The sequence below is a fragment of the Eubalaena glacialis genome, chromosome X (genome assembly GCF_028564815.1).
Source record: "Eubalaena glacialis isolate mEubGla1 chromosome X, mEubGla1.1.hap2.+ XY, whole genome shotgun sequence".
NCBI classification, from domain to species: Eukaryota; Metazoa; Chordata; class Mammalia; order Artiodactyla; family Balaenidae; genus Eubalaena; species Eubalaena glacialis.
The window spans coordinates 126948546-126968244 of NC_083736.1; the positions used below are offsets into that span (position 1 = coordinate 126948546).

At 36.4% G+C, this 19699-nt stretch overlaps 3 pseudogenes; 1 reads left to right on the forward strand and 2 right to left on the reverse strand.

Annotated features, from left to right (window-relative positions):
• Positions 1-1800: 1800 nt before the first annotated feature.
• On the reverse strand, positions 1801-2425 carry LOC133081915 (cerebellar degeneration-related antigen 1-like; annotated as a pseudogene).
• Positions 2426-2456: 31 nt separating this feature from the next.
• On the reverse strand, positions 2457-3245 carry LOC133081916 (cerebellar degeneration-related antigen 1-like; annotated as a pseudogene).
• A 13357-nt stretch (positions 3246-16602) lies between these two features.
• On the forward strand, positions 16603-18478 carry LOC133081917 (tigger transposable element-derived protein 1-like; annotated as a pseudogene).
• The last annotated feature ends 1221 nt before the right edge of the window (positions 18479-19699 follow it).

Genomic DNA, 19699 nt, shown 5'->3' on the forward strand with positions numbered 1-19699 from the left:
TCCCCCTGGCCAGGGGCCTTGAATGCTACCCACTTAATTTTGGCTCTGAAAACAAATCTCCTTGTTTAGGGCCCTGAAACAATTAATTGGAGATCTAAACTACATTCTTAGGTTCTTGCCAGCTTCATCTCCGAATATCATCACATAAATACTACTTTATTTACCACTGGGCTTCAGATTGCTCTATCCATTCTTTTGCATGTGAATGCTAGCCTGGAAGTAGTTAAGTTTACCATTCCCTTGATTTGGCATCTAGAGCTGGGCCTGGCAAACTAAGGCCCGTGGGCCAAATCTGGCCCAACTCATTTACGTATTGTCTAAGGCTGCACTGCAAGGCAGAGTTGAGTAGTTGCAACAGAAACCATATGGCCTGTAAAACCTTAAATATTTACTATCTGATCCTTTACAGAAAACTTTTGCTGACCCCTGACCCGAAGTCAAGTAGTTCCCCTGCCATGCTGTTGCTTATTCTTTGATAATTCCTCATTCCTCATGCTGTCAATCAATATACCCCCCAGAATCCCAGTTCATTGAGACTATGAAGTAGGTTCCAATCCACTGAAACTACTCACTTTTAATTGAATTTCCCTGCTTCCTCTTTGTCATCTTCCTAAGAAGTCCTTTCTCTGTGTTTTACTTTTTAGTGAAAGAGATGCCATAGTCATAAAGACTGAGTAGCCTTATTATGTCTTTTAATGTTACATCAGGTCCTAATATGATAGTCTTTCAACATTGCCAATATTTTTCAACATGACCTTCCAATAGCTCTAAGATTAGGCCTTTCAATTCTTCAGTGTCTCTAATATCAGGTCTTCTGAGCTACATAGCTTCTGATATCTCCAATTGCCAGATCTTCTAAATGTTACAATATCCATGTCTTCTACTCTCTGGCTTGCAGCATCTCCAGTGCTAATGTTTTTAGTCTCCTCAATATCAGAGTCATTAAAAGTCTGGGTCTTCTAATAACTCCAAAAATCAATCTTCAAGTTCCAGGTCTTGTCTTTCAGGGGCCAGAGTTCTAACTTCCAATTTTTCTATGTTCCCAATCCTCCAATGCCTCCTAGCTACAGGTCTTCTAGAGTCCATTTATTTCATTGTGTCCAAGTCTAGCTCTTCTAATATCTTCCAGCACATAAATAATTCAGTTCCTACAATTTATAGTATCTTCTAAATCCTGATTTTACAATGTCTTGTCATCACAAGTTCCTCTAATGCCCAAGTCTTTCAATATCTCCAAGAGCCTGGTCTTCTAACATTCAGGTGTTCCAACATCCCCAGTGTCTGAATAACTAGGTCTCTCTTAATATCCTGATCTTTTAGTGTCCAGGTGTCCTAATGTTCAGGGCTGCCAACACTCTTGACTTCCAGCATCATGAAAAGTACATCTTCCAAATTCTATGTCTTTTAACATGAATATGTCAATATCCAGGTTTTCTAGTGTCTCCCAATATCCAGGGATTCTGATTTAAGATTTCTAAATGTCTAGGTCTTCTACTGTCCATACCTTCCAATGTTTAGGGCTTCCAAGGTACAGGACTTGCAATGTCTCTAGTGTTCAGGGCTTCCAGTATCCATGGCTTCCATATCCATTAATTCCAACACTCAGGGCCTCCAAAGTCTCCAATGTCCAGAATAACGAATGTCCTCAAAATCTAAGGCTTCCAATGTCTCCAACATCCTGTGCTTCCAATGTCTCCAATGTCCAGGGTTTCCAATGGCGCCAGTGTCAAGGTCTTCCAACGACTCCAAGTCTTCCAGCAACTCCAAGTCTTCCAACTAATTCCAAGTCTTCCAACAACATCAAGGTCTTCCAGCTAACCCAGTCTTCCAGAAAATCCACGTCTTCCAGACAATCCATGTCTTCCAGCAAATCCAGTCTTCCAGCAATTATAGGTCTTCCACAAAATCCATATCTTCCAGGAAAATCCATGTCTTCCAACAATTTCAAGTCTTCCAGCCAATCCACGTCTTCCAGAAAAATCTATGTCTTCCACCAAATCCAAGTCTTCCAGCTAATTTACGTCTTCCGTAAAAATCCAAGTCTTCCAGAAAGAAATCCAGGTCTTCCTCTCAGTCCACGTCTTCCAGAAAAATCCACGTCTTCCACCAAATCCACATCTTCCAGAAAAATCCATGTCTTCCACCAAATCCAGTCTTCCAATCAATCCACGTCTTCCAGACAAAATCTATGTCTTCCACTAAATCCAGGTCTTCCAATAAAGCCACGTCTTCCAGAAAATTCATGTCTTCCACTAAATTCAGGTCTTCCAGCAAACTTATGTCTTCCTAGAGATTAACGTCTTCCAGAAAATTCATGTCTTCCAGTAACTTCCAAGTCTTCCAGCAAATCTATGTCTTCCAAATAATCCAGGTCTTCCGGACAATTCGGGTCTTCCTGAAAATCGATGTCTTCCAGAAAAGCCATGTCTTCCAGGAAATCCATGTCTTCCAATGACCTCCAGGTCTTCCAGCCTATCCAAGTCTTCCAGAAAATCCATGTCTTCCATCAAATCCATGGCTTCCAGAAAATCCACGTCTTCCAGGAAATCCATGTCTTCCAGCAAATCCTTGTCTTCCAACAAAACTGTGTCTTCCATCAAATTCATGTCTTCCAGCCTACCCATGTCTTCCAGAAAATCCACGTCTTCCAGAAAATCCATGTCTTCCAACAAAGGTGCGTCTTCCAAAAAATCCACGTCTTCCAACAAAGCGGCATCTTCCAGAAAATCCACGTCTTCCAACAAAGCCGTGTCTTCCAGAAAATCCACGTCTTCCAACAAAGGTGCGTCTTCCAGAAAATTCACGTCTTCCAAAAAAGGTGCGTCTTCCAGAAAATCCATGTCTTCCAACAAAGGGGTGTCTTCCAGAAAATCCACGTCTTCCAAAAAAACCACGTCTTCCAGAAAATCCACGTCTTCCTACATCTCCAGGTCTTCCAGCATCTCCAGGGCTTCCAGCATCTGCTCGTCTTCCAGCATCTCTGTGTCTTCCAGCATCTCCACGTCTTCCAACATCTCCACGTCTTCCAGCATCTCCATGTCTTCCAAACAACTATTCAGTCTTCCAAAAGCAGGCTCAATATCCACGTCTTCCAGCGTCTCCAGTGTACCGGTCTTCTAACATTCAGGTCTTCCAGTGTCTACGATATCCAGGTATTTTAATATGTTCCATAGTCCAGGCCTTCCGACCTTTCCCCAGGTCCAGACGTTTTCAAAATTAGTCTTCCCAAGTTCAAGCCTTTCCATGTTCAGATTTTTCCATAGACAAGCCTTCCAACTCAAATATTTCTGCTTCTAGTAGAATTAGCTTCAAAAAATTGAATAGGGCATTCCTTCTTATAGACCAGATCTTATGGATCAACTGTACTTCAGCTTAATAGTGTTTTTGCTACTAGGAAATGTGCATTCATTCTTGACAACTTTTAAAGATAGTGTTCATAAAACAGCTTCTATAGAATAAACACATAGATGGGATTGCTGTGATAAATTTTGCTAATTTACTAATGCTCATATATTTTATATAGTCAACTCTGTCTAGGTACAAGTCAAATTCTTATTTTAATGAGAAAAATTCCTGTTTAGAGACTTTATTATTTTAGATAAAGCTGACATACAGTGTATTTATCCATTTTTTTATAACATCAATTTTTGTTGTTTGGTCTTATGTGACATAAATAATAATGATAATAACATTAACATAGCATTTACTATGTCCAGGCACTGTTCTAAGGTCCTTACATGCATCAACTCATTTAATCTTCACAAGAACTCATTGAGGTAGATACTCTCATCCCTGTTTTACAGATGAGGAAACTAGCACACAAAGGTGAAGTAACTTGTCCAAAGGACACAACTAATAAAGTACAGCACTGGGATTTGAACACAGCTAGCCTGTTTCCAGAGTCTATGACCCTATCCATTATGCCATAATATCTGCTATTGAAAATCAAGATGAGAATTAGAGGATCCGAAGCTTGATTGCTCCCATTTTATGTGTAAACTATTATAAGATCTTATATATAAACGGTCTCACTTTATCCTGTCACTTATCAGAACCTATTTGTGTTCACAAATCTCATTCCTCAACTAGCTACTATCATTTCCTTGCTCATGTATATGGAACTAGGCACAAACATTTCCTGATATCATTTTCAGTTTGGGCAGAAATAACACAAGGGAACACTGAATTCAAGTACCCTTTGCTTTAGAATCATATTCATGACTCCATGCTTTGAGCACTGATGCCTGGAATTTAACTCTCCCATCTACTTTAATCCATTCTCCAGTTTGCACCTTACTATCTAGACCATTTACCATTAGTTTGTTTCTGACCTCCAGGATCCACCTGCTTCTTCAAATATCACTGACATCCTGGATTCCTGACCACTGCCTTGTGTTTGATTAATGGTAACTACAACTCCTTAACTCCCAGCTTGGTGACCTAGAGAACTAACTACTTGGTTCTCCAAGTCTCAGCTCCTACCAGGTGCTTCCAGCAACGTTGCTACCTGTGCCTCTGGCTGGCATGGCAAGCATTAATGCTACATAATGAAATTATGGTTAGGCAAGGAACCTCTAAAGATCTAGAATCATCTATACAAATGAATAATAATAATAATTGAAATACCTTCCAAATAAATGTCTAATGATTTCGTTTACAAAGTGCTGTCACTTCATTCATGCATCTCCATCCATCCATTCATTCTTTCATTCAACAAATATTTATTGAGCGTCAACTGTGTACCAGGCATATTTTAATGGAGCTTAAAATCATTTGGGGGAAACAGACTATGTACAAATAATTGAACAATTATTTATCAGTTGTTGTAAAGCCATGAAGGAAAATTAAGTATAGGATGCTGTAAGAGTCCAGAAAGTTAAGGAAAGCATTCCTGAGGAAGTAACATATATGGTTGCTGGAGGATCTATTTTCTTATTTGATTATCAAAATAACCTTGCGACTAAGCTAAGACAGATGTTTTTATATCACTTTTACCTAACTAGAGGTTAAACAGCAAGTACTAAAGACGGGCATGGGATCCACATATTTTGACTTTTTTTTTCTACTTCTCCATGTTGCCTTAAAATATATAGTAAATACAGTTTTGGCAATATATATCAAGGTATATGAAAATGTTGGTACTCTTTGACTTAGTATTTTCACTTCAATAAATTTACTCAAGGAAATGATCTAAAATATGGATAATTCATGGACAAAGATATTCCTCCCATAGTTATTTGGTATAGTGAAAAACAGAAAAACCTAAGGGTCTAACTTTAAGGGCATGATTAAGTAAATGTGCTATTTCCATGTGATAGACTATTCTTCCATTAAAATATTTATGGTATGTTCATATTATATAATGTTAAGTGAGAAATCAGCATATAAGATTATATGGAGTATGGTTGCAATTATTTTAAATATATATAATCAGAGAAAAATGACTAGAAATAAACACATTGGAGATTGTGAACTAATTATCTCTAGGTGGGTAGGATTATGTGTGATTTTTGTTTACTTCTCTATGTTCTTATTTTCTGCGAAAGTTCTTACAGTGTGAAAGTATCTTATATTCAAGAAAAATATTTAAATGATTGTGCATAAAATTCATTATTTATTCATCTTTTTATTATACATGTAATCAAGTTTTACTGTTGAAAACACTTCAAAATGTAAGTAAGCAAAGTGAAAAAATTAAAAAAATAAACTCAATACTCAGACAAACACTGTAAAATTTTTGGTGTATGCTCTTCCACACTCTATGTATGTTTATTTTCTTTTACAAAATGGAATCGTACTGCCTTTTATCCTATTTTTTCCACCTAATAAATTGTAAACATCTCTTCATGTCAGTAAACATGCATCTGTATTATAATTTTAATACATAACTTATTTACTTCGTCTCCTACTGGTGGGCATTAAATTCCAATTTGTTTTGTATTCTAAAAACTGCTGTGATGAGCACATACATTGTGTAAGTTGTGCAGAACACAAACTGTGTTGTCCCACGTGGTAGCCCTGTACATGACTGTGTGCATAAATGTTCAGATATTACTTAGGATAAATTCTGAAAAGGAGAGTTGCTGAGTCAAAGGGTATATGCATCCATATTGCTTATCATCGCAAAAAAATTAAAAGCAATCTGGATGTCCGACAGTTGGGGGTGGTTAACTAAAATTATGTTGCAACAATATGATGACATATTATGCAGCCATTTAATATTCAGAAGAATATTTACTGAAATAGGAATATGTTCACAAGATCTCAGTAGTGAGAGAAACAGGTCACATGAAAGTATGTATAATATTCCAATTTTGTAGAAAGAAAACTATATAAATGTCTTCAGAAAAATGACCAGTAGAATATACACTAAAGTATTAGTAGTGAAAGTCCAAAAAGGATTGTGGTATATTTATACAATGGAATATTATACAGCAGAGAAATGAAGGCACTACAGGTAAATAATAATAATAATATGGGTAGATTTTACTTCTATCATGTTAAATTAAGGTATCAAGTCCCAGAAGACTACATATAATAGGATATTCTTTTTTTATTATTCAAAAACAAGTAAAACTGAAGGCTATATTATTTAGGTGTACATATATATTTGGGATTAAAAATATTTTATTAGAAATCAAAGGAATAGCAAGGAAAACTTCAGGATAATGGCCATTGGGGCTGAGGAAAGGGGGTTGGAATAGGAGGGGATCATAGAAGTAGGTGGAAGTTATTGTCAGTATTCTAGTGCTCAGATCTGATGGGTGGGTGGGTAGGTGGGTATTCATTCTATAACTAAAAACATATCATTGACTATTTAATGATTGTATGAGCATTATGAAAATTAAATAAAAGAACAAGTTCTTGGATCAAAATAAAAGAGGGCACGGATCAGTGAAACAGTGTGCATGTTCTATGACAGTGTGGATACATGACTCATAATTCAGTTCTGTGCACTTGAATTTCACATTTTCTTAAGCAATTATCTCTGGGTGGTGGAAATACATGTGCTTTTTATTCTCTTGTGTCTCTTTATTCTCTGAATTTTCTATAGGGAAAATACAATATTATCTTAATTGAAAGACAAGCCCCAAATTATGTAGAGTAAGATCTCAAGTATGTTAAAAATGCATAACAGGGACTGAAAAGACGAGTGGTGACATTAATGCCTCTGTGTGGTGAGAATTCATATCGCTTTTCTTCTGTTTCCTTACAGTTTTTTAAAAATCCAAATGTTATACAGTGAGCTTATGTTTTTTTTTCTGTTAGAAAAGTAACACATGCTTATTATAAAAGTAAAAAGTACAGTGGTTTATAAGGTAGCAAGTGAAAATATCCCTCTCCTAGTCTCACAGCCCAGAGACAGGCATGATTATTTGTTTGTTTTGTATCTTCCAAGTACTTTTTCTGTTTATGTGTTCTTGTGTGTCTTACAAAACGAAATTATCCTATGCATGTTATTCTTTCTACAACTTGATCAACCCATACCTCTCATCCCCAGATCAATAGAAAGTCATTGTAACAGCTAGTAGAATTCTATAGTAGGGTGTACTATATAATTTATTCAACTCTTTCCACATGATACATCTTTAGGTTGTTAACAGTTTCTTTTTTTCTAACTATTACAGATAATGCTATAAAAAAATGGTCTTTTGAATCTATCTTTTGCACATTTAGAAGTATTTCCATAGGCCAGTACCTTAGAAGTGTAATTGATAGATCAAAGGGTTTGAGCTAAATTGCCTCCCGGCATGCTGGACACTATTATTCTTTTTAATTTTTGTCAGCACTTTGTATGAATCTCATTCCTTTATTTTTCCCTAATCGCCAGTGAAGTTAAGCACCTTTTAATATATTTATTAGCTATTTGTATTTCTTCTGTGGGAGATTGCTTGTTCATATCCTTTGCCTATTTTTTCTGTTGAGTCATTTGTCTTTTTTCCTTCTTGATTTGTAGGAGGTCTCTGGATATTAGAGCTGGTATCCTTTTGTCTGCTATATGTTGCCAATGTCTGTCATTTGTCTTTTTAAAAGTTTATTTATGATGGTATTTGACATAGATTTTAATTATGTAAAAAGGCAAACATTGTAATCTTTCGTTTACAGTTTCTTGGTTTTGTCTTATATTTAGGTAGGCTTCTGTACCCAAAATTATTTTCCTCTACTAGTTTATATATTTTTATAGCTTAGTGCTTTAATCCATATATGTTGTGTATGGTGGAAAGTAGGAACCTATGTTTATTTTTTCAGAAGAGATAGCTAGTCTTCCCAACTTATTTATTGTATTGAATTATATCTGCACTGATTTGGAATTCTCTCTATGGGTATGCTGCTTATGTTTCTTTTCTATTCAATTTTTGTCTATTACTGAGCTAGTACCTCACTGCTTTAATTATTGTAGCATTGTAATATATTTTTGAAATCTGTCCCCCCTTTATTATTCTTTTTTTTCTCTAGAATTTACTTGGCTGTTTTTGTACATTTTCTTTTTCCAGACGAATTTTAGAATCAACTCATCACCTTCTGTAAAACAAAAAAATCCCTGGAAGTGCCTTGGACCTTTTGAGTAATGTGTCAAAATTGGCATCTTTACAATATAGAGTTTTGCATTTATCTTGTATATAGGCATCATATTAAACTCAGTTCTGTGGGGGTTTTTCCAGTTAGTTATCTTGAATTCTTAGATATGCAATCATGTCAGCAGTAAATAATGAAACATTTGTCTTTTCCTTGATAATGTTTACATCTAATTTTATTCATTTTTAGCACATTGGTAAAGATCTTATGACTTCCAAGACAGTGCAGATTTATATGGCTTAATAAAGAGTAGGCATCCTTCTCTTGTTTTTGACCTTAATAGAAGTAACTCATTGTTTCACTCTAAAATATGATGATTGCCATTGTTTCTGATAGATACCCTTTTTCAAGTTATGGAAATGCCCTTCTGGTCCTTATTCCTGATTGACTTATAGTTTTGTCAGGAACGGATATAGAATGTTATCAAAGACCTTTCCTCGTATCTGCCAAGGTGATAATATTGTTATTCTTTTTAATCCGTTAATGTATTAATTACACTAATAGATTTCCTAATGTTGATCTATTCTTGCATTCTTGGAATAAAACTGACTTGGTAGTGATGTTTTGACTATGTTGATATTTCATTTAGAATATAATTCTCTGTATTAATAAGTCCCTAGAGCAGTGCCTCCTTACCTTTTTCAAATCATGGCAATTAAAACAAATGTGTATTTTCTTTTTGTTTGGTAATATTATATCATATTTCTACATATTAAATCAAACTTGTTAATTGTTATTTAGATTTTCCCTTTTTAACTGCTTGATCTAATTTTTCAGATAAAAGTATGTAAAATCTCCCACTGTTGTTTTATCACAGCCTCCTATTTTTAACCTTTTCTGCTTTACATATTTGAACTTCTTTTTCATTGTGTTAAATTTCATGATTTTCTTATTGCATTGTGTTAATTCACAACATAAAGAAACCTTCTTTAACCCATTTAATGCTTTTTGCCTTACATTTCTTCCCCCCCCCACTTGATTTTTGTTAGCATTTGTCTGGTGTATCTTTATCCACTCCCATATTTTCAACATTTTTGTGTTTTGTTTTAGGTGTATCTTTTCAAAACAGCATGTGATGCGATTTTTTAAACTTCATCTGAGAATGTCTGCCTCTTAATTCATAATTAAACCCTTTACATAGATTACAACTGTAAAATATTTATTAATAATTCTGTCAATTAAATTGTTTTGGTTTTTTTTCTTCTTCCTAGATTTGTCAAAGTGTGTTTCCTCTTTTTTCCTATATAGTGGTTTAGGAGTTTGAAATATAGCTTCTAAGAGTGGTTGCACTGATATATACATATTTTAGTTCATGTATTTTTATATTGTTAAAAATTTATATGTTAAAAATATGTTTAAGGTGAGCATATAATACTTTTGTAATAAAAAAAAGCATCTGCTTTTAAATGTGTCCAGTATTTGTTCATTCCTTACCAGTCTCATTCTCCTTGCTCAGGCTCTCATCATCTAGATTTTATATCCTTCCACAAACCTCTTAGTCTCTCACTACACCTGTCCATCTTGTATACTGCTACCAGATCATCTCCTTAAAATATAATTTTCTCCATATAACTCAATTCCTGACTAAATCTAAACTCCTACACCTGACATCCAAGTCCTCCATGACCTTATCCCTATAACCATAACCGTTCCTGTTCTCTACTTGACCATGGACCATCTATTCCAGGCAGGCTGGTTTCCTCACTCCCTTATAAATCAGCATTTATTCCTTCCTTTACTTTCATTTATTTTGTTCCCTACTTTTTCCCTATGTTTTCTTGGAGTCCTACCCAACCACAAAGAGTGTAGATACCTGTCTTAGAAGATGTTATTCTTCTGTCATGATAGTTTTCCATTAGGGAAGACCTACATCTTCAGGGATGCAACATTCTGGTCACAAAACTATGGGAACAGACTTCATTTTTGACCAGGAAACCTTAAAGCATTTGATGTCTATTGAAGAGGGACAATTTTGACTGTGTCCTAAAATGCTTTAACATTGAGATTGATATTAACCCCTCACCCAAACCAAAGGTTTCTTTACAATTCTTCCTTAATAACAGTGCAGGACAACATCACCTCAATGTAAACCTTTCCCCAGTTTCTGTAGTTTCTGGATCCTCTCTAACAGAGGATAGTCAGTCTCTCATTTCGTTGAGAGTTATTTGGGGGCATAGCATCATTTAGTCCATGACCTTAAGCTCCTCTGGAAGTTTCTGTCAACTGCTCCAGGCCTGATTCCTCAACAGAGCCTTTGCTTCCATTTCAGTCAGTGTGACCCTTCCTTCCCCAGAATGGAGCTGGGAATGGGGCCCCAAATCTCTAGGCACTGAGGAAACATTTTCTTATCAATGCCAAGAAATAATCATTCATCTACAGTGCTCCCACCCCCGAAAGACAAGGTCTTTAGCGTACTTTGTACTTTTATTTCCCTTACCACCTCCTCCAGATCACTCTGCCCCCAAAGTTCCTAGAAGGGAGTACAGCTGTAAGTAATGCTATCCTCATGATGTGGTGTTCTCTGGATCAACAAAGCTGAATTCTTGATGAACCACTGCCCCTTTTCTAGACTTCAAAATATTTTTGGTTGTTTACACTATGCTCTTTCTACTTTATGACTTTAACTTAATAGTTGACTTAATTTCATAACCACATTACCAGTAATTATTGAGACAATATGTTTTCCTGGTTACCATTGTTAGCACCAAGTCGTCTCCCTTCTTGCATGCATTTCTCATTTTTAGTGAATAAAACACATTTTCCCTCCCTGGAGTGTGGTATAAAGTCTCAGCTTTTTCATATCGCAACCAAGCTTCTCTTGGGTACCTAGATCACCAGGAACATATAGGTGCAAAAGTCCACACAGGTCCTGACATGTCTAAACTCACTACAGCAACCACCTTTTTATACGTGGGTCTTATGTCATTCCTGAAGAACACAGCAAAATTGGTGCCTCCATTTTGAACCAAGCTCAGAATCAGTAAGTTTCCATCCTCATCAGCAACGTGAAAAATGAGGACGAGCTCAGGTGTTCATGCTGTATCTGCCCCCAAGTCCCCAGCAGGTGAGAAAGCCCACAGATTCAATTTAATATCCAGACTCAGATGGTCCTAATATAGAGTTTGTCTGAGGATTGTAATCATATATGCATTTTGTATTGCCTGCTTACTTTATGTCATCCCTGTTGAGTATCCTCATGGACATTTGGCCGTTCACAGACTCCACTGGTTCCAGGAGACCAAAATCACTTTTTTAATGTTCAAATTTTCATAGACCAGTGGTGATGACTTTACGCTGACTCTTATGTCACAACTCAGACACCTTCGAAAGTGTCCTTGCTTCCTCCAGGAACAGGATGTTTCAGGCTGATTTTAAAGTATGCTACTATATAAGGACCCCAGTTCCTTTTTATTGAAAAACTGAGAGCGCAAACTCAGGATGCTAAGAGTGGAAATAGTTTCACATGACTGCTTGGGGTAGAACACAGTAGCATGGTGGCTACTATTCACTTTCACGATGAATCAAAAGTATTACTTTTTTTCCAAAATACAGCCAAGTTCATGTTATTGCTTTTAAGCCACTGTTTCTTTTTATCTGGTTTAATGAGGGCTTATTAATCCATTTTTTCAGTTGTGTTTTTAAGCTACTAATTTTTTTTTCCTTTTCTACTGGCTTTATTATACCATGATAGGTGTTATAAAACCATGAGTTCAAATGACAGCACTGGAAGCCTTATATTTCTTTGAAAAGGCCACAATTCACATGTATACAATGGAATATTACTCAGCCGTAAAAAGAAACGAAATTGAATTATTTGTAGTGAGGTGGATGGACCTAGAGACTGTCATACAGAGTGAAGTAAATCAGAAAGAGAAAAACAAATACCATATGCTAACACATATATATGGAATCTTAAAAAAAAAAGGTTTTGAAGAACCTAGGGGCAGGACAGGAATAAAGACACAGACGTAGAGAATGGACTTGAGGACATGGGGAGGGGGAAGGGTAAGCTGGGACGAAGTGAGAGAGTGGCATGGACATATATACACTACCAAATGTAAAATAGATAGGTAGTGGGAAGCAGGTGCATAGCACAGGGAGATCAGCTTGGTGCTTTGTGACCACCTAGAGGGGTGGGATAGGGAGGGTGAGAGGGAGACGCAAGAGGGAGGAGGTATGTGGATATATGTATATGTATAGCTGATTCACTTTGTTATACAGCAGAAACTAACACACCACTGTAAAGCAATTATACTCCAATAAAGATGTTAAAAAAAAAAAGAAAAGGCCACAATTTGTGTAGCTCCAGACAATCTCCATCAATAGTCTTCAAACCCCAGTGATCTGAAAAGAAAAATCTCCACCCCCACCAAAGGAATCCAGAAGTGTGGGACATGAATAGCTCAAATAGATTATCAAGCAGTTGTCTAAAAGTTATCATTAATGCTTTATTTTTACGGGAACTAGTGTTTTTCTGTTGTTGCAGGCAGCTTTAATGTTGAGCTCCAGTTTCTTAAAGGCTTTTAGATAAATACAGATATTTATTATCTCAGTACTGTACCAGTGCATCTTTGCAAATAGCAAGTGAGAATATCAGAAAATGTAGCCAATATAAAAAATCATCAGACTTAAATTTTATCCAGAAAGTTCAAGTGGGCTTATTTCTGTACTCCTGTATAATTCACAATTCTGTTTGTTTACTATAAGCACCAAAACATAAAATGCCAGAAAATTAAGATAGCAAACTTCAATTGCAATTTTATGTCCAAGTTACATTTACTTACCCTCCTTTTTCTCACCCTCCCCTGATTCCCACTAATCCAAGTAGTGACATTCTTTACATGGTTTCTTATTAAAACAAGGACAAAACAGCTATTTAAAGTTTTAGTGCAAAGATCAACATGGATTAAGATGTCTCATTTCAGTAAGCCCAATTTTGAGTTCAGTGGTAACTTGATCACTACAGAAAAGATATACAAAGTCACTCTTTTCTGGGTTACTTTGCTGATAGGGCCTGTATTGCTTACTTATTGTGGTATAACAAACCACTTCAAAATACAGTGGCTTAAGTTGATAATCTTTTATTATCATGAGCCTATGAGTTAGCTGGGCATGCCTTCTTATCTTTGCTAGACTCACTTATGTGTCTGCAGTCAGCTATGGGTAAGTTAGGAAGCAGCTCTGCTGATCTTGGCTGGGTTCTCTGTCATATTTGGGAATTTGTTAGAATAATCAGTTGCCCATTTACATGGCCTTTCTTTCTCCATCAGACTAGCCCAAGTATGTTCTCACAGTGTGGCAAACTTCCAAGAAGGAGAATAGAAGTGTGCAAGTCCTCTTGAGGCCTATAGATGGAACTGGCACATTATCACTTCTGCCGCATTCAGCTGGCCAAAGGAAGTTGCAATGGATCCCAGATTCAAGGTGTGGGGAAATAAACTCCACCTTTTAATGGGAAGAACTGCAAAGTCACATTGTAGCAGGTATGGATATAGGGAGTGTATTAATGGTGGCCATCAGCTGTGGATGAGCTCTTCACTGTGCTCTTACATATTTGGGGGTCACTAGCCTTATGCTGCCCTAGGATGACCTCAGCTGGGACAACTGGGGTTTGTTCCACATATCCTTTTCTTCAGCAGTCTTGTTCTCAAGATGTGGCAGGGATCCAAGAGAGGATTTAGAAGGACTAAGCCTTTTGATGCCTAGAGATGGAACTGGCACATCATCCCTCTGCCACATTCTATTGGCCAAAGCAAGTTACAGGGTGTTATCGACTGAATGTTTGTGTCCCCCTCCAAACTCATATGTTGAAACCTAATCCCCAAGGTGCAGGTATTTGGAGATGGGGCCTTTGGGAGGTGATTAGGTTATGAGGGTAAAGCCCTCATGAATGGATGTTTCCATTTCAGAGAATATATTCAAATAGAATCCCTGAGCTATTGAAAATTGTCTCTGCCTTTATGTCTCTGCCCTGATGAGTTACTGAAAATTGTCTCTGTCCTGTTGCAAGACGGCAAACTAGGAGGTCCCAACACTCATCCCTCCCACAAAAGCAACAAAAACAGTGAACTACATGCCAATGAGAATACCTCTAGGAGAGCTCCAGAGTACAAAAAAGAAGTACAATAAAGAAGCTGAAAGACAGGAACAAAACAACTGCAAGATAAACATAAAACAATTAACAAAATGGCAACAGTAAGTTCTCACTTATCAATAATTACCTTCAATGTAAACAGATTAAACTTACCAAACAAAAGGTATAGAATGGATGAATGGATAAGTAAACATGATCTAGTCATATGCTACCTACAAGAGACTCACTTTAGAATTAAATACACACATAAGCTGAGAGTGAAGGGGTGGAAAAAGATATTTCATGCAAATGGTAACCATAAGAAAGCAGGGGTGGCTAAATTTATATCATGCAAAATAGACTTTAAGTCTAAAACTATCTCTAGAAACAGAGAAAGTCATTATATAATGATTAAAAAGGTGATTCAACAGGAAGATATAACAGTTATAAATGTATATGCATCCAACATCAGAACACTTAAATATATAAAGCAAATACTGACAGATTTGAAGGCAGAAATTGAGAGCAATAAATAAAAGCAAAAGACTTCAATACCCCCATTTACAATAACGGATAGAAAATACAGACAGAAAATCAATAAAGAAACAGTTGACTTGAACTCTAGACCAAATGAGCCTAACTGACATATACAGAACTTTCCATTTAGAGCAGAAGAATACATATTAGTATCTCACACTATATACAAAGATCAACTCTAAAAGGATTAAAGGTTTAAATGTAAGACCTGAAACCATAAAACTCCTAGAAGAAAACTTAGGGTAGAAGTTCCTTGACATTGGTCTGGGGAAGGATATTTTGTATATGACAGGAAAAGCACTGGCAACAAAAGCAAAAATCAACAAATGGGATTATATTAAACTAAAAAGCTTCTGCACAGCAAACAAAACAATCAATGGAGTGAAAAGGCAACCTATGGAATGGGAGAAAATATTTGTAAATCATGTATTTGATAAGTGGTTAATATCTAAAATGTATAAGAAACACACACAACTCAACAGCAAAAACAAAACAGCAAATAACTCAATGAAAAATGAGCAAAGACATGAATAGATATTTCTCAAAAGAAGACATACAAATGGCCCACAAGTACATGAAAAGTTTCTCAGCACCACTAGTCACCAGGGAAATCAAATCCATAATAGAATAACACTTCGCTCTTGTTAGAGTGGCTATTACTGAAAGACAAAAGACAACAAGTGTTGGTGAGGATGTGGAGAAAAAGGAACCCTTGTACACTGTTGGTTGAAATGCAAAATGATGTAGCCACTACAGCATGGAGTTTTCTCAAAAAATTAAAAATAGCACTACCATATGACCTAGCAATCCCACTTCTGGGCATATATCCAAAGGAAATGGAATCAGGATCTCAAAAGGACATCTACACTCCCACATTCATTTCAGCATCGTTCACAATAACCAAGATATGGAAACAACCTAAGTGTCCATTGATGAACAAATGGATAAAGAAAATGTAGTGTGCTGTGTGTGTGTGTGTGTGTGTGTAGTAATGGGCATACCTTGTTTTATTCTGCTTCACTTTATTGCACTTCACAGATATTGTGTTTTTTTACAAATTGAAGGTTTGTGACAACCCTGCATCAAGCAAATCTATCAGTGCCATTTTTCCAACAGCATTTGTTCACTTCGTGTCTCTGTGTCACATTTTGGTAACTCTTGCAATATTTCAAACTTTTTCATTATTATTATATTTGTTATGGTGATCTGTGATCAGTGATTTTTGATGTTACTATTGTCATTGTTTTGGGGTGTCACAAACTGTGCCCAAATAAGATAGTGAATTTAATCAATAAATGTGTGTGTTTTGACTCTTCCACTGAACAGCTGTTTCCACCATCTCTTTCCCTCTTCTCAGGCCTCCCTATTCCCTGAGATACAACAATATTGAAATTATGCCAATTAACATTCCTACAATGACCTCCAAGTGTTCAAGTGAAAGAAAGAGTCACAAGTCTCTCACTTTAAATCAAAAGCTAGAAATAATTAAGCTTAGTGAGGAAGGCACGTTGAAAGCTGAGACAGGCCAAAAGCTAAGCCTCTTGCACCAAACAGGTAGCCAAGTTGTGAATGCAAAAGAAAAGTTCTTGAAGGAAATTAAAAGCGCTACTCCAGTGAACACACAAATGATAAGAAAGCAAAACAGCCTCATTGCTGATTTGGAGAAAGTTTTAGGGATCTGGATAGAAGATCAAACCAGCCATAACCTTACCTAATCCAGAGAAAGGTCCTAACTCTTCAATTCTATGAAGGCTGAGAGAGGTGAGGAAGCTGCAGAGGAAAAGTTTGAAGCTAGCAGAGGTTGGTTCATGAGGCTTAAGGAAAAAAGCCGTCTCCATAACTTAAAAGTGCAAAGTGAAGCAGCATTTTCTGATGTAGAAGCTGCAGCAAGTTATCCAGAAAATCTAGCTAAGGTAATTAATGAAGGTGGCTACACGAAACAACAGATTTTCAATAGATGAAACAGCCTTCTATTAGAAGAAGATGCCATCTAGGACCTTCATAACTAGAGAGGAGAAGTCAATGCCGGGCTTCAAAGCTTCAAAGGACAAGGCTGACTCTCTTGTTTGAGGCTAATGTAGCTTGTGATTTTCAGTTGAAGCGAGTGCTCAATTACCATTCTGAAAATCCTAGGGCCCTTAAGAATTATGCTAAATCTACTCTGCTTGTACTCTATAAATGGAACAACAAAGCCTGGATGACAGCACATCTGTTTACAACATGATTTACTGAATATTTTAAGCTCACTGTTGAGACCTATTGCTGAGAATAAAAGATTCCTTTCAAAATATTACTTCTCGCTGACAAAGCACCTGGTCACCCAAGAGTTCTAATGGAAATGTACAATGAGATTCATGTTGTTTTCATGTCAGCTAACACAGCATCCATTCTGCAGCCTATGGATCAAGGATAAGTTTTGACCTTCAAGTCTTACGATTTAAGAAATACATTTTTGGGGGTGGTGGTGTGATGAATTGGGCGATTGGGATTGACATGTATACACTGATGTGTATTAAATTGATGACTAATAAGAATCTGCTGTATAAAAAAATAAATAAAATTAAATTAAAAAAAAAAAGAAATACATTTTGTAAGGCTATAGCTGCCCATACATAGTGATTCCTCTGATGGATCTGGGCAAAGTAAATTGAAAACCTTTTGGAAAGGATTCACCATTCTAGATGCCATTAAGAACATTCGTGATTCATGTGAACGGGTCAAAATATCAACAATCACAGGAGTTTGGAAGAAGTTGATTCCAACCCTCATGGATGACTCTGTAGGGTTCAAGACTTCAGTGGAGGCAGTAACTGCATTTGTGGTGGAAATAGCAAGAGAACTATTAGAATTAGAAGTGGAGGCTGAAGATGTGATGGGATTGCTGCAATCTCATGATAAAACTTTAAGGGATGAGGAGTTGCTTCTTAAGGATGAGCAAAGAAAGTGGTTTCTTGAGACGGAACTACTCCTGGTGAAGAAGCTGTGAAGATTGTTGAAATGGCAACACAGGATTTAGAATATGACATCAACTTAGTTGATAAAGCAGCAGCAGGGTTTGAGAGGATTGACTCCAATTTTGAAAGAAGTTCTACTGTGTGTAAAATGCTATCAAATAGCATTGCATGCTACAGAGAAACTGTTTGTGAGAGGAAGTGTCAATCCATACAGCAAACTTCATTGTTGTCTTATTTTAAGAAAGTGCCACGGCCACCCCAGCCTTTGGCAACCATCACCCTGATCAGTCAGCAGCCACCAACATCAAGGTGAGACCCTTTACTGGCAAAAATATGATTTGCTGAAGGCTCAGATGATGGTTAGCATTTTTTAGCAATAAAGTATTTTTAAATTAAGGTATGTACATTGTTTTTTAAGGCAATGCTATTGCACATGTAATAGTTTATAGTGTTAACATAACTTCTATATACATTGGGAAACTAAAAATTTCACGTGACTTGCTTTATTGCAATATTCACTTTATTGTGATGGGCTGAAGCCAAACCCGAAATATCTTCCAAGTATGCCTGTATACACACAATGGAATATTATTCATACTTTAAAAAGAAGGAAATCCTGCTATTTGTAACAACTTGGATGAATATGGAAGACATTATGCTAAGTGAAATAAGCCAGATAAAGATGAATACTCACTTACATGTGGAATCTAAAATATTGAGTTGGCCAAAAAGTTCGTTCCGGTAAGATGTTACGGAAAAACCGGAATGAACTTTTTGGCCAGCCCAATAGTTGAACTCATAGAAGCAGAGAGTAGAATGGTGGTTACCAGGGGCTGGAGGAGGGAGAAATGGAGAAACTTTGGTCAAGGGCTGCAAAGCTTCAGTTATGCAAGATGAATAAATTCTGAGGATAATGTACAACAATGTGACTATGATTAACAATACTTTACTGTATACTTGGACTCTTCTAAGAAGGTAGATCTTAACTATTCTCATACACACTCACACAAATGAAAGAAAAAAGAAGGTGGTAACTATCTGAAGGGATGGAAATGTTAATCAGCTTTATTAGAGTGATTATTTCACAATGTATATGCATATCAAATAATCAAATTATATACCTTAAATGCAGACAATATTTAATTGCAGAATATGTTAATAAGAAAAAAAAGGAAATTGTCTCTGCCCCTAGGTGATTATAGCTTTCTGGTATCCCCAAAGCCTATTTCTTTGCAATGGTATTTTAGGTTCAAAATCCTTTCCTTTTAGAATTCTATGAACATTATCATAATGTCTAATAATATTCCATATTATGGATAAAGAATTCAATGCCAGCTATTACAGCTAAACTTTTATTCCCTCTCTCTGAAATCTTCCATGATTTTCACATTATTCTCATAATTTAAAGTATGCGCATCAATTAACTTTTCTTGTATAACAAAACACTTCAACATTTTGTGGCTTAAATTATTTACTGAGCTCACGATTCTGTGGTTTGGCAATTTGGGCTGGGCTCAGCCGGGCAACTTTTCTGATCTCGGCTGGAATCACTCATGCA